General features: G+C 42.9%; 2 non-coding genes across 2 annotated transcripts; both read right to left on the bottom strand.

Moving 5' to 3' along the window:
* Nucleotides 1–4,640: 4,640 nt before the first annotated feature.
* trnar-ucu lies at nucleotides 4,641–4,735 on the bottom strand. The gene is made up of 2 exons: nucleotides 4,699–4,735; nucleotides 4,641–4,676 (listed from the first exon to the last, which is right to left on the bottom strand). It is a non-coding gene; the product is annotated as a tRNA-Arg (tRNA).
* A 663-nt stretch (nucleotides 4,736–5,398) lies between these two features.
* On the bottom strand, nucleotides 5,399–5,492 carry trnar-ucu. Its single transcript has 2 exons — nucleotides 5,456–5,492; nucleotides 5,399–5,434 (listed from the first exon to the last, which is right to left on the bottom strand). It is a non-coding gene; the product is annotated as a tRNA-Arg (tRNA).
* Nucleotides 5,493–15,300: the final 9,808 nt, after the last annotated feature.

Raw genomic sequence — 15,300 nt, 5'->3', positions numbered from 1 at the left:
AATAAAATGTGATTAAAAGTGATTAAAAAGAAAAGTTTTTTAAATTGGCAAAGATGGAGTCATGGAAAAAAAGTTTTCACTTTTATTGATTTGTATTTTTATAATTATACAGCACTTCATTTTATTAATATTTTTAAAGCTCATTCTGTAAAATGAAACTATGATTATACAATGCAATGTTTATTATATGTATACATTATTATATCTTTTTTTACACGTTTTGCATACATATTAAATAACTGTAATAAACTGCAGCAAGAATGTTTAAAAAATCGTTCGTGAATGTAAATATATCAGTCCGTTCATAATTCATTTAGACTACCAGATTTGAAACAAAATGTCACATATGTAATCGTATATCAAAGGGTGGTAAAACAACAATAATTAATACATTTATGAAACTTTTATGAGAAAATTAAATAAATATATATTTATTACTTAAGGTTATTTATCTCTACGAACCGAGACTCGTGAATAACATTTTTAGAAAGTTCAAAAATAAACGCAAATCGCAAAGCGTCTGTGTGCCGACTTGAACGAGCTTTTGCAGAATCCATTAATTGACAAGAGGTTGGCCCGCCCTTTCCAAGTATTGGTAGCCGACACGAGCCGCGATTCGCCAATTCTTGGTAGTCTACTCGAGCCGTCATTGGCCAATTCTTGGTAGTCTACTTGAGCCGTCATTGGCCAATTCTTGGTAGTCTACTCGAGCCATCATTGGCCAATTCTTGGTAGTCGATACGGGCCGCGATTGGCCCGAGCTTTCAATTCTTGGTAGAATCTTGGTAGCTAAAAGCGACCTGATTGGTTCTCGCTGCCAAGAGTTACCTCGACTCTTGGAGGCGCTGAAAAATAAATGGAAAACGAAAAAGGCCAGAATGTGAAAAAGCCTGTCAACGGTACACAACTAGCGGGGAACCACACGCGCGCCGGCCTGGTTTCCACTCGGTGATGCCGTTTTTTCCTGCCACGTGAAGGCTCCCCAGTAATTAAGAAACATCGAAATCGATTTCAAACCCTAGCGCGTGTTCCCATTCACACACATCGGCGCTCTAATTCGGTTGTTCTGCAAAAGACAGCAGTTCGACAGCAAGTCGAAGTTGCGGCTGTTCTGATTTACTGGAAATACTAATATTCTAAAAAGTGTGGAATTCATTTCGGGAACATTTGTAGCACTTGAATACTCATGTCAACTATATGATGCTTTAAATAAAGCGTTATAGTTAATAACATTTTCATTACAGTTTTTCTCGATTGGTTTGGCTCATTTCTTGAAACCGAGATGACATTCTCAAAATAACATGGACAGATCTCCAAACCACCTTGCAAATGTTCACAACAGAATGGCATTTCTCATTGATTTCATCAAATTGCAAATGCCTTAGTACATGTCTCAAGTGTCTCAGTGCATCTTTGCAAATGGTTAAGTACAAGTAGCCTGCAGTTAGCACAATAAGCCCACATTTAGCACATTTTCCAAATAAATAGATCTTGCTGATCTAAACTGATTAGTTGATTCTCAGTCTAATGGTTGTTCTCTCCAAAACATGTCAGCATGATTTCATCGTGTAAGTCATCATATGCACAATAGTCTGTTCAATTGTCAAAATTAGTCAAGAACATAATACCATGAACACCATATATGAATTTCTTGGAACATTTGATAAATTCATGACAGTAATTGACAATCAGGTGAAATTAGAACTTGACCAACGAAGGAGGAGTTTCCCACATCTCAGATGACCAACCAAACAGTTTGTTTAGTTACCTGACAGGTGCTGTCTATTGTTGTGAATGCTGCCAAACGTGTATATATAGAGCTTGGCTAGGGCCAGTACCATTTGAACATGGAGGTACCTCACCAAGTAAATCAAGAAGGGCAACCTCCTGCTCGAGGAAGAAGAAGAAGAGGAGGAGGAGGAAGAGGAAGAAGAAGAGGCGGAGGAGGAGGAGTGAGGATGCGTGGTGGTGGAATAGGGGGAAGAGGCCGAGGAGCACGAAGACACCATGCTGTCCCGGATGAGATTCGGGCCACAATTGTAGACCATGTGGTTAACCATCGCCTGACAATGGCAGAGGCTGGGCGCCGAGTGCAGCCTAATGTGCCTCGCTCTACTGTCTCCTCCATCATCCAAACCTTTCGCAGGGAAAACAGGTATGTACTCAGTCAATGATGGAGTCATTACAGTATACAGTACTGTGCATACTGTAAAGCAAGACATGTATAAACTCTTCATTCCGTGTGTGTGTGTGTAGGCCTACAGTACTGTAATATATTACCTCAATGTGATGTTGCAATATGATGTTACAGTACAGTAACTCATTCTGTAACAAATACGGCATACATTACAATTGTCATACAGTGTTGTCCTTTGACTTCTACGTCTAGGATTGGACGACAACCTCACATGGGTGGCAGAAGAAAACTTCTCAATGAACAACAAGAACAAGAGATCTGTAACATGGTGATTGCAAATAATGCTCTCACTTTGAGACAGATCCGTGATGCAATCCTTCAAGACAATGCCATATTCCAAAATGTCAACTCTATCAGCATCTCCACAATAGACCGGGTATTGAAGAAGCATCAGATGACCATGAAGCAGATTTACAGGGTACCATTTGAGAGGAATTCTGACAGAGTGAAAGAGCTGTGGTACCAGTATGTGCATGTAAGTCAGTTATTGGTTGTCTATTATAGTAACATTACAGTAAGCAGTGGTTCCCAATTTGTTTGGTTTTCAGTATCCTCTTTACCTTTAGAATCCAGCTTTATCTGACTACAGCATTTTGCCTAAAAACTGCAACAGTGTTTCTCCCTCTTTGTGTCAAATACTCCCTGCAGTGCCTCTGCATAGGCCTGTACCCCAGGTTTGGAACCACTGGAGTAGTGGCCAGTAGCAGGCTATATTGAACTTGTGGAGGAGAACATAGAACAATCCCATGTAATTTTCTATTTCTGTTGTGTATGACTCCTCTATATGACTGATTTGATTTTTTTTACTCTATTGTAGAGAATAATGGCATTGGAAGGGAATGAAACATCTCACATCCTTGTATTTGTCGATGAGGCTGGTTTCAACCTGGCCAAGGGCCGCAGACGTGGCGTAACATCATTGGTCAGCGGCCACGGTGGATGTCCCGGGCCGGCGAGGGGCAATTTAACAATGTGTCCTGCCATATCTGAGAATGGTGTGGCCACACACATCCCCAGTTTAGGCCCATATAACACTCAAAAGCTCCTCATTTTCTTGGACCGTCTTTATACACATCTGGTCCCAGAAAATGAGAGAGGTCTCGAAGGGCCTCACCTACCACACTATGTGATCGTGTGGGACAATGTAAATTTCCACCGTGGGCCGCTCATCAGGGCCTGGTTCACCACCCATCCAAGGATGCTCATGGAGCTACTACCACCATACTCTCCTTTCCTTAATCCCATTGAGGAATTTTTTTCCGCTTGGAGGTGGAAAGTCTATGAACATCAGGCTCAAGACCAGAGATCCCTGCTCCATGCAATGGATGCTGCATGTGAGGACATTACAGGGGATCAGTGTAGGGGATGGTTGAGACATTCGCCGTTTCTTCCCTCGCTGCATCGCAAGGGAAAATATCCGCTGCGATGTGGATGAGAATCTATGGCCAAACAGAGAGCAGCGTGGATGGCCAGGAGGATGAGGATGGTGGCCAGGAGAGGGACGGTGACGACAACAACCAGTGAAAGTTACCTTAGTTGTGAAACTTTATTTACTGTAAGCCCTACTGTAGGCTAGATATAATTTTTCTTGTTTTTTGTTTGTGTTTATATTTCGTACATGTACAGAATACTGTATACATTTTTATGTACTCTAATGTATGGAAGTTACTTTATGTGTGTCAATAAAAATGATTACAATTTCCTTGGAAGTAGGAGTGCAGTGTGTCTGATGTCAAACTTTGGAGGCTGCTCTTACTGTAAAATCCTTTTTTTCAGTTTTATACATAATTGTATTCTGTTGGCTAGACCTCTGCCATAGTGACAAAACATCTAGGCATTTTGACTTGCAGTGCTTACACGATGCCAAAGGGACGATGCATTTTGGGGGCACTAACTATTTAAATGGGAAAGGAATTTAGTTTTGACACATGGGTAAACTATTTTGGGAGAGATACGAGCTTTTGCAGGTGATCCATGGTGTTGTGCTAAACCATCCAGGTTATTTTGGAAAAACGCACTAAGTGAATGCAAATGAGCCAACGCAATTGAGAAAGATCTTTGACATTTTGATGGTACTGACTCTTTATATGGGAAAGGAATCTATTTTGAAGCATGTATGAACAGTTTTGGGAAAGATATGACCTTTTGCTAGTGAGCTGTAATGTTGCGCAGAACTGTAAGACTGTTTGGCCAAATGATCTTATAGTTTTAAGAATGTAATTTCTGTTTCAAGAAATGAGCCAAACCAATCGAGAAAAACTGTAAAACAATGTCCCCATGACCCCGAACTAGATATTAAAATGTGTATATTAGCACAGAACGGGACTACTTGTGTGAACAAGACACGTATTGTTTCGGAGCCTTCGATTGAAGCCCACCTCGCTGAAATGATGTGTGATAAGCAACACGCAATGAGGTCTTCAAGGACGGAGGGACAAAACCTCGACTCTGGTGGGACTCGAACCCACAACCTTTGAATCACCTCTTCCAAGTGCTTATACTAGAAGTCCAATGCGCTATCCATTGCGCCACAGAGCCACGTGGGAGAGTCGAACTGGGAGGGGGGGTTAACCATTTAGTCAAAATACAATTCGTAGCAGTAAATGGTTAATTGCTAACAGTTATCTCGTATTAGCATTGCGGTATATTGGGAAATAATAAAAAAATAAATATAGGGTTTGGAAAGAAAGCAGCAAACTTTACGAAGAGTTAACTGATTAAACAGAAAAAAAATCTAGCCCGCGTGGCACCCCGGCGTAATTTTAGACGTACACCGGGGGCGCGCACGCACAGCACCATCGACGCCTTCGTCACCCTCTTAACTTTTTCCGGAAGTGGCCGCTGTCTTGTTTGTGTGTTTTTTCCTTTTGTTAGAGCGAGACCTGAACAAGTTTAAAACTTCAAAAACTTCATCTCGAGGCACTCTAACTGTGAAAAAAACGTTCAATCCACTTTTAGGGTTCAAGTGAGTTGTTTTGTCGACAACACGTCAAGTCGGCTCTTCAGGCTTCTTTGTATTTTCTCGATGCGAAGAAAGTGCAACGAAGGGAAAAGGACACACGTTGTTGCGTGATAAACGCCTCTTAAGCATTAAAGCTTTTCATAAATTTATGTTATCGTTTATTACATAAAGTAAGATCGATGAGAAAAAAAAAAAAAATGTTTTGGTGTTTGACGAACCGTGTAGTCTTAAAAAAAAGTCGACTCTGGTGGGACTCGAACCCACAACCTTTGAATCACCTCTCCTAGGTGCTTGACTAGAAGTCCAATGCGCTATCCATTGCGCCACAGAGCCGCATATTCAACAGGCTGTCACTGGGGAGTTTATTAATGAAAAGGTACGCGCTACTAGTTTACGAAAAGTTTTCTTTTTGGACGTTTAGTGATGTATATGTGCTTTAAACCTTCCAGTAAAGTTAAGAGTAACTTTTTCCGCCCCTTCAAACTTAGTTCAGCGTTTAACCGCTGTATGTTGTACGCTCGGATTCTATAAATAACTTGAGTAACGTGTAGACTTTTATTGCATTTATGATTCATTGCAACCCCTAAAAACAGCGCGGCCACTCAGTCCCCTGACAGCCGCCACCTCTAACGCTCGCTCGCTCGCTCTCACCGCCGTGTCCCCAAAGCGGAATTTCACTGTTGTCACATTCTGCTCTCTGGCGACCCCTATCTAGAACTCTCAGACTCTGAACTCGTGCATCGTTAACGCTCTGCTGCCTTACCCAACACAACCCTCGGGCCGGGCTGCGGATTCACAAAGTATCGAGACCCCTTCGCTTTCTGCATATTTTATTGTATTGTCGGTTTCATTTTAATTTAACCTATCAATCGGCACTCAATGGCCCATAATGACAAAGTGAACACGTGTTCCCGGCAAGGTTTCGCACATTTCTTGAAAATCAAAAAATTAAATCACTCATTCACAGAAGTTTTCAGACCCCCTTTGAAGGCCCACTGTCAGCAATTCTAGCTTCGAGTCAACGTGGTAAGTCTCTACACAACTTTGCACACCTGGATTTGGACAGTTGATCCCATTCTTTCTCGCAGATCCTCTCAGGCTCTTTTAGACTGGATGGGAAGCATCTGTGAACTGCCAGCTTCAGGTCTACCCACACATGTTGTGCGATGCCACTTGGGGACATTCAGAGACTTGTCCTGAAGCCACTGCACCATTGTCTTGGCTGTATGTTTTAAGTCATTAAGCCATCACCCCAGTCCGAGGTAACATGCACTCTGGAGCAGGTTTTCTTTGTATAAGGACCTCTTTGTATTTGTCAGATCTCAAATCCAGTCTCCCTGTCCCTATAGCGTGGCACTGCCACCGTCATGCTTCACCATAGAGATGGCATTAGGCAGCTAATGAATAGGCCCAGAGAGTTCAACTGATGTCTATTCAGACCAGAGAATCTCTTTCATCACGCACTCAGTCTTTTAAAAGCCAAAGAGAGAGTTTGCCACTCTACATCTGATGATGATGATGGAAGGTTGCTGAGATGATCATCATCCTTTAGATAGGTTCTCCCATCCCAGCAGAGGACTTCCGAAGCTCTGTCAGAGTGACCATTGGGTTCTTAGTCACCTCCATGAATAAGGTTATTCTTGCCTGGTTACTCAGTTTGTCCGAATAGTCAACTCTAGGAAGAGCTCCGGTGGTCCAAACTTGTTCCATTCCACAATAATTCTGGAGACAAATGTGCCCCTGGGAAATTATTTGACCACCACTTGACTTGGTCTTTGCCTCACAGTGAGATCTACAGAGAGTTCCTTGGACTCTGTGGTTGGCTTTTTGTCTTTACGTGCGGTTTGAACTGTCTGCCTTCCATACACCTTACTAAAGGGTGTCCAGTCAATTCAATGGTGAACTCCACTCAAGTTCTAGAAAGATCTCAAGGAGAACTAAAGCAAGCAGGAGGCACCTGAGCGCAATTTAGGATGCCAGAGTAACACTTATGGATACCCCTAGAATTGATAGATAGATAGATAGATAGAAGGCACTATATAGATAGATAGATGTGAAAGGCACTATATGATAGATAGATAGATAGATAGATAGATAGATAGATAGATAGATAGATAGATAGATAGATAGATAGATAGATACTTAATTAATCCCAAGGGGAAATTCACATACTCCAGCAGCAATATACTGATAAAAACAATATTAAATTAAAGAGCAATAAAAAAAGCAGTGCAAGTTAAAAAATGCAAGGAGAGAGTGCGAGGCAGGTATAACAGACAATAACTTTGTATAATATTAACGTTTACCCCAGGTGGAACTGAAGAGTCACATAGTGTGGGTTCTCCTCAGTCTGTCAATGCAGCAGGACGGTGACATCTGTCTGTGGCTGAAGCTGCTCCTCTGTCTGGAGATGATCCTGTTCAGTGGATGCAGTTGATCCTCCATGATTGACAGGAGTCTGCTCGGCGCCCGTCGCTCTGCCACAGATGTCAAACTGTCCAGCTCCGTGCCTACAATAGAGCCTGCCTTCCTCACCAGTTTGTCCAGCTGTGAGGCGTCCCTCTTCTTTATGCTGCCTCCCCAGCACACCACTGTGTAGAAGAGGGCGCTCGCCACAACCGTCTGGTAGAACATCTACAGCATCTTATTGCAGATGTTGAAGGACGCCAGCCTTCTAATGAAGTATAGTCGGCTCTGTCCTCTCTTACACAAATCATCAGTATTGGCAGTCCAGTCCAATTTATCATCAGCTGCACTCCCAGGTATTTATAGGTCTGCACCCTCTGCACAGTCACCTCTGATGATCACCGGGTCCATGAGGGGCCTGGGTCTCCTAAAATCTACCACCAGCTCCTTGGTTTTGCTGGTGTTCAGGTGTAAGTGGTTTGAGTCGGACCATTTAACTAAGTCCTTGATTAGGTCCCTTTACTCCTCCTCCTGCCCACTCCTGATGCAGCCCACCATAGCAGTGTCGTCAGTGAACTTTTGTATGCGTCAGGACTCCGAGTTGTATTGGAAGTCCGATGTATGTTGGCTGAACAGGACCGGAGAAAGTCCAGTCCCCTGTGGCGCTCCTGTGCTGCTGACCACAATGTCAGACCTGCAGTTCCCGAGATGCAGATACTGAGGTCTGTCTGTCAGATAGTCCACGATCCATGGCTCCAGGTATGAATCTACTGCCATCTCTGTCAGCTTGTCCCTATGGAGCAGAGGTTGGATATAGTAGCAGGCAGACCACTCCTCAGTTTTGGGGGGGTCCTGTAACCAAAAGCTCGACCTCCCACTGTTATTTTATTAATCCTCACAATCCTAAGCAGACCGGCATCTTGAGATCTTAATGTGCGCTCTGGTTTGTAAGTCTTGATAAGTTCAGACAAGTAAGCCACACCTCGGCCATTTAATGCTTTATATGTTAAAAGGAGGATTTTGAAATCTGCCCTAAACTTAACCGGGTGCCAGTGTAAGGACTTGAGGACTGGAGTTACTGTATGTGTTCATATTTTCTTGTTCTTGTAATAATTCTTGCAGCATCAAGTTGAGATTTGAAGGCCCATAAAGTTTTACTCTCCACCAAATTACTTGGTAACGCATTCCAGGTGTCTCTGGTTCTCCGTGTGAAGAAACACTTCCTAACGTTTTGTGCAAAGTCTGCCCTTAACAAGTTCCCAACCGTGTCTCCGTGTTCTTCTCAAAGAATTCATTTTAAATTAACAGTCGTGATCCACTCTGCTTATTCCTTTTCGTAATTTTAAACACTTCAGTCGCGTCGACCTCTCGACCTTCATTTTCTCCAACTGAAAAGGCTGGCTAGGCATTTTGGAAGGAGGGGGGGACAAAGGTTTGAGATCGCTGCTCTGCAACGTGTGACACCCCAACTCAGAATCACGCCATCTACGAGTGATTTAGCACCGGGTTCCCCGTGAACAGAAGAGGAGGACAAGTGGCTGTTCATTTGTCTCGAATGGCTCTCCATGCCGGACCACCCTGCGTTGGTGTGGTCATAAGGTATCCCTGGCCCACCGAGGCTCCTCGGTACTATGGTATCATCACATTTAGGAAGAATTCTGATTTAGAGGCGTTCAGTCATAATCCACACAGATGGTAGCTTCTCCCTATTGGCTCCTTGGCCAAGCGCATAACCAAATGCCTGAGCCGGTGGTTACTCTCATGCTGAGCAGGACTGCTATTGTGACAACACCATCATCAGTAGGGAAGAACTAACCTGTCTCACAACGGTCTAAACCCAGCTCACCTTACCTATTAGCAGGTGAACAATCCAATGTTTGGTGAATTCTGCTTCACGATGATAGGAAGAGCTGGTGTAGAACAATCAAAAATCGACGACGCTTTGAATGCTTGGCCACATCAAACCAGTTATCCCTGTGGTAACTTTTCTGACACCTCCTGCTTGAAACTCAAAAAGCCAGAACTCACTTTCACTTTCATGGACTTTACTCATACTGTAAATCAAGATCAAGCGAGCTTCCTATAACTCAGATCTCTCAGTCCTTTAATCAGCCTAGTCACTCTTCTCTGGACTTTCTTATTTGCAGTGGTGATGGACAGATTGACAGACGAGATTAGACAGGAGTTCCCATGGACTGTTATGTTTGCTGATGACTTTGTGATCTGTAGTGATAGTAGGGAGCAGGTTGAGGAGACCCTGGAGAGGTGGAGATCTGCTCTGGAGAGGAGAGGAATGAAGGTCAGTAGGACCACCACGACAGAATACATGTGTGTGAATGAGAGGGAGGTCAGTGGAATGGTCAGGATGAGGGAGTAGAGTTGATGAAGGTGTATGAGTTTAAATATTTGGGATCAACAGTACAGAGTAATAGGGGTTGTGGAAGAGAAGTGAAGAAGAGAGTGCAGGCAGGGTGGAGTGGGTGGAGAAGAGTGTCAGGAGTGACTGGTGACAGACGGGTATCAGCAAGAGTGAAAGGGAAGGTCTACAGGACGGTAGTGAGACCAGCTGTGTTATATGGGCTGGAGACGGTGGCACAGGAGACAGAGCTGGAGGTGGCAGAGTTAAAGATGTTGAGATCGGCATTGGGTGTGACGAGGATGGACAGGATTAGAAATGAGGACATTAGAGGGTCAACTCGGGTGGGAGACAACGTCAGAGAGGTGAGATTTCGTTGGTTTGGACTTGTGCAGAGGAGAGATGCTGGGTATATAAGGAGAAGGATGATAGGGATAGAGCTGACAGGGGAGAGGAGAAGAGGAAGGCCTAAGAGAAGGTTTATGGATGTGGTGAGAGAGAACATGCAGGTGACGAGGATGACAGAGCAAGATGACGAGGACAGGAAGATATGGAAGAAGATGATCCGCTGTGGCAACACGTAACGGGAGTAGCCAAAAGAAGAAGAAGATTTATACTCCACACATCAGGAACACAAATCCCACTACTGACACCTGTCTGTGCTCCAATTAGAAAAAGAAATGGGACCATTTGTATCTCAAATGTTGTAAGTCACCTTGAATAAAGGCCTAAACTAAGTGTATTGATGTATACTGTACAGTTCATAGAGCGTTCCAAAGAACATTCCCTAATGCGCTGTTGTGATTCATTCATGTGACCCTGACCGTCTCTGGGTTCAAAGGTGGGAGAATCCAGACTTGCAAACAGGATGTCTCTTGCCCACCTGCTGTCCCAATCTCTGGGCTTGAGGTTTGTCACGTTAACAGCCATCAGTTTCTTGTGGGTACAGATACGTAGAAGAGAGGAGCATCCATCCATCTAGCCCCCCTCTCCAGGGCAAATCTCCACCCTGGGTGGCCGGCCGGTCACTCATGCCCTTTTTACATCACATGATAAACCCACAGAGGTTTCTTGCGCTTATCTAGTCTGCCCAGCTGCCACCTCATAACTGTGAATTCTACCTCAGGAGTCATCAGTTGACTTGTCTTATCGGGGTGACTGGCAGCGAAGGAGAAGAAGAAAAAGAGGAAGACGATGTGTGGTGTTCTTTCCTCAAACTCCACCCCCACCGACCTGCTCATTCAGTAACCTTGTGTTTCTTCTCCCATCCCTGAGCTGCCGAGCTCGAGAAACGGCACCACCGTCACAGCTCGGCTGACACAGACAGATTTTTTTTCACCTCCCGCTGCCTTCCAAATCCCAGATGTTTGGGGACAGCTTACCATCTCAGCGAATTCTGGGGGAAAAAAATAAATAAACCATTTCAGCCGGAATCAGCACTTTCAAAGGGAATGTCTGCTGGGCGGCAGGGAGGGCTGAGCGAGCAGCTTGGCAGCTTGACAGCAGCAGCGTCGCGCAAAAGCTGAGTGGCTTCGGACACCTGACTGGGAAAAATGAAAACATTATCCCCTGTCACCGCATAACTTCCACAGGGCTTTTTAGACGAATGCCACTGGGGCCCTTTACAGCACAACTGCCGAGGACACTGGCCTTGTGGGCCAAAGTTCTCAATTCTAGACAAAATATTTGGAGGAAGAATCCTAGAAATGGTCACAGGCATATACTGTACATAAAAGGAATAGTACAGAATAAGAGTATAATAGAATAGAATAGAATATTAGGAAGTTTTTCTTTACACAAAGAACGATAGACACTTGGAATAAGATACCAAGTAGTGTGGTAGACAGTAAGATGTTAGGGACTTTCAAAATTCAAATTCATGTTTTCTTGGAAGAAATACGGGATAGGACTGGCGAGCTTTGTTGGGCTGAATGGCCTGTTCTCGTTAAGAGTGTTCTAATGTTCTAATGTTCTAACAGAATAGAATAGAATAGGATAGGATAAGATAGAACAGAACAGAATATAACATAATAGAATAGGCTAGACTAGACTAGACTAGAATAGAACAGAATAGTTTAGAATAGAATAGACTAGAATAGAATAGGATAGAACAGAACAGAACAGAACAGAATAGAATAGAACAGGGTAGAACAGAATAAGACATAATAGAACAGAACAGAACAGAACAGAATAGAATAGAACAGAAATAGAATAGGATAGAACAGAACAGAACAGAACAGAATAGAATAGAACAGGATAGAATAGAACACTAAGGTCGCAATCTGATTGGTCAGTCTGACTTTGGTGTGATTGGTCAGTCTGCCTTTGGTGAAGCAACATAATGAGAGTGTGAGACCCACAAGGAGGAGTAAAGGCATATGAAGGCATGCTGGGAGTCACCTTCAGAGACGAGGAAATATAAAACCAGACAGGAGGTGACAAAGGCACCTCGAAAATAATGACAGAGAGTCTGAGAGACAAACAGCACTTGAGAAAGGGAGTGCTGGTGAAGAGACATTCACACACACGCAGATAAAGAGGAAAGGTGCTGAAGGTACACATAGGGCAAGAGGAAAGGAACATTTTTGTTTTAATTGTTCTGTTATCTGTCTGGGTGTAGAGTGTCATTTCAGGACATTGCATCATTGTGGTGGCGGCTCTACCTACTTTGCCACCATGTAGCCTTTTGTTACATTACTGGTGTTGTTCCTATCTTGATCCTAGTCCTTGCTCCAGCCCCCCTGTGACCCTGTTCGGGATAACGTGAGTTTAGAAGATGGATGGATGAATAATATAATAAAGGGGATAATAAAGAGTTGGCATGGTGGCACAGCTGCTACACAGTAAGGGACTGGGGTTCACATCTTGAGTGTTCCTAGCATGGAATTTGCTTGATCTCAACATGTTTGCATGGGTTTTTGTAAGGAGCTCTGGTTTTCTCCCATAGTCCAAAGATATGCATGTTAATTAAATTGGCCTTAGTGTGTGGATGTGTGCGTACCCAACCCGTGATGCACTGGCACCCTGTCTAGGGACTGTTCCTGCCCTGCGTGCAGTGATTGATGAGATATGCTACAGCTGCCCCTCAACCCTGCCCTGGATTAGCAGGTTATTAGCCTGGATGTATGGGTGGATGGATGGATAATTTAACATAACAAAGGGCTGCATGGTGGCACAGTCAGTAGGGCTGCCACCACACCGATGCAATGTCCTGAAATCAGATCCAATTCCTTGAAGCTGGCACGTTCTCCCTGTGCCTGTGTTGGTTGTATTCCAGGTTTGCTCCCATTATCTCCACCAATGTAAAGTTTTGTTTGACTGACAATCCCAAATTGGCACCTTTAAGTCTGTGTGTATACTGTAGTATGTTATTGGACCCTGTAATGGAGCTGTGCCCCTGTTCATTGGAGTAAGCAGGATTGAGAATGTTATTAATAATAAAATAAAATGGCACTCCACACCAGCACAAGGGTGGATGCCAGTCCATCACAAGGCCTGTTATATTAAACAGTAATATATCACAGAGGCCATTATATTATATTATATTATATTATATTATATTATATTATATTATATTATATTATATTATATTATATTATAATGACTCACAGTGAATTTAATTGCCTTTTTTGACATTGATTGTCAGAGAAAGACTCTTTCAAATTTGTCCTATCATAGCAAAGACTAGGAATTCACATTTGAGAATGAATGATGTCACAATTTTATGTCATCTCAAGCCACAAGCTGGTACCCGTGAAGGCGTTTTGTGATTTCATTGGAAATTATGATGACACTTTGTAGTTGTCTAATATTAACTCTAAGGCTTTGCCACAAAGAAGAAGATGATAATAATAATAATAATAATAATAATAATAATAATAATAATAAAATTAATAATAATAATAATAATCAAAGTACTGTAGAAGAAGAAGAAGCCATCCTAATTCAAGGTGTTCATAACAAATGTAATGATTTACTTTATTAGGTCAAATTACATAATAAACGAGAACAGATGTGCCATATGTTTGAAATATTAAAATGTGTGCTTAATTTAAATGTTTCAAGTCTAAATTTTCTCAATTGTAACAGACATTTGTCATTTTACCCCCATCGGGGAGAGGTTCATAGAGGGCTAGATCCCAAAAAAGGATCAAAAATCCAAAATATTATCATATTCATATCACTGACCTTGAAATAGTCTAAAACGATACCTCACATGCTTAGGTTTTAATTTTGTCCTATTTAACCCTTTTCAGGAGTGAAGGGCAAGGACCACCGGTAAAGAATCAGATATCAAAAATATCATCGAATTTGTGATCAGCCACCATGACACTCCACATGCCTATTATTACCAGTCACCATTGTTTCAATGTTTTGTGAAAAGCAGTAAGTTTGACCCCTCATATCCCATTAGGGAATTGGTGGATGTGGTCTCCACAACTTCAGGTCCTTCTGGTCATTTTTGCTGAAGTCACCTATTTATTTAATTCTTTATCAAACAGGGTGATTTCCTGGACAATAAATGGTGCATAAAGGGTCTAAAACTGAGGGGTGTTCAGGTCTGCAGAGCCAAAAATAATGAGGCACCTCAAAGTACTTGATATCTTGCACAACTAGACATCACGATGAGTCAAACCATACATCATATGTGGGAGTTTTCTCATACTGGTGACTCTGGAGGAGCTGAATAAAACAAAGTGATTTTGAAGCATTCGTAAGGAATTCTTATGAACACAATACACTTTGCCTAAATAATAAATTGATCTTATAAGGTGTTTCGCTTATTCATGTGGTTGAACATTAGAACTTATTCCCAGACAGTCTACAGATTGAGGCTTACCTGGTTATATTGATATAATTTGTAAGTCACTTTGGTTAGAAGCGTCTGCTGAGTGAATGAACGCACATGAGTGTTGGTGCAGACCACTGAGCCAAAAGCGACTGCAGGTTTGACAGACAGAGGATGACTGAGTGACATGGGCTGTTTGAGAATTTGCTCGCTGTGGGGCCGCAGTCCCTGCTCACTTAGCAGCTTTTCACCTACTTCAGTAACCCATCAATCACTACCATTCTGACTCATCTTTTAGTAAATCCTGACTGAGCGGTTCAATTTCCCTTGGATTTGGTAAAATTGATTCTCAGTATGAAGCCAGCCAGCGTCTGACATGAGCTCAGATTCTCTGTGGAGTATGATGAGAAGAACGTTAAAATGACGGCACGCTACTCTATCAAGAGACGGCCCATTAAGCAAAAGAAGAGAAAAGTGACGACAGTGTCACACACGTGCAAGTAGGAGACAGCTAAAGGGCCTGAGTAACGGTAATTCCATACTAGACCAGGGGGGGGGCAGCGAGGTGCACTTACTGTCTTTCCCGATCC

Source organism: Polypterus senegalus, chromosome 3 (genome assembly GCF_016835505.1).
Source record: "Polypterus senegalus isolate Bchr_013 chromosome 3, ASM1683550v1, whole genome shotgun sequence".
NCBI classification, from domain to species: Eukaryota; Metazoa; Chordata; class Cladistia; order Polypteriformes; family Polypteridae; genus Polypterus; species Polypterus senegalus.
Note: the sequence above shows the minus strand (reverse complement) of the source record. Positions and strands in the feature narration are given on the sequence as shown.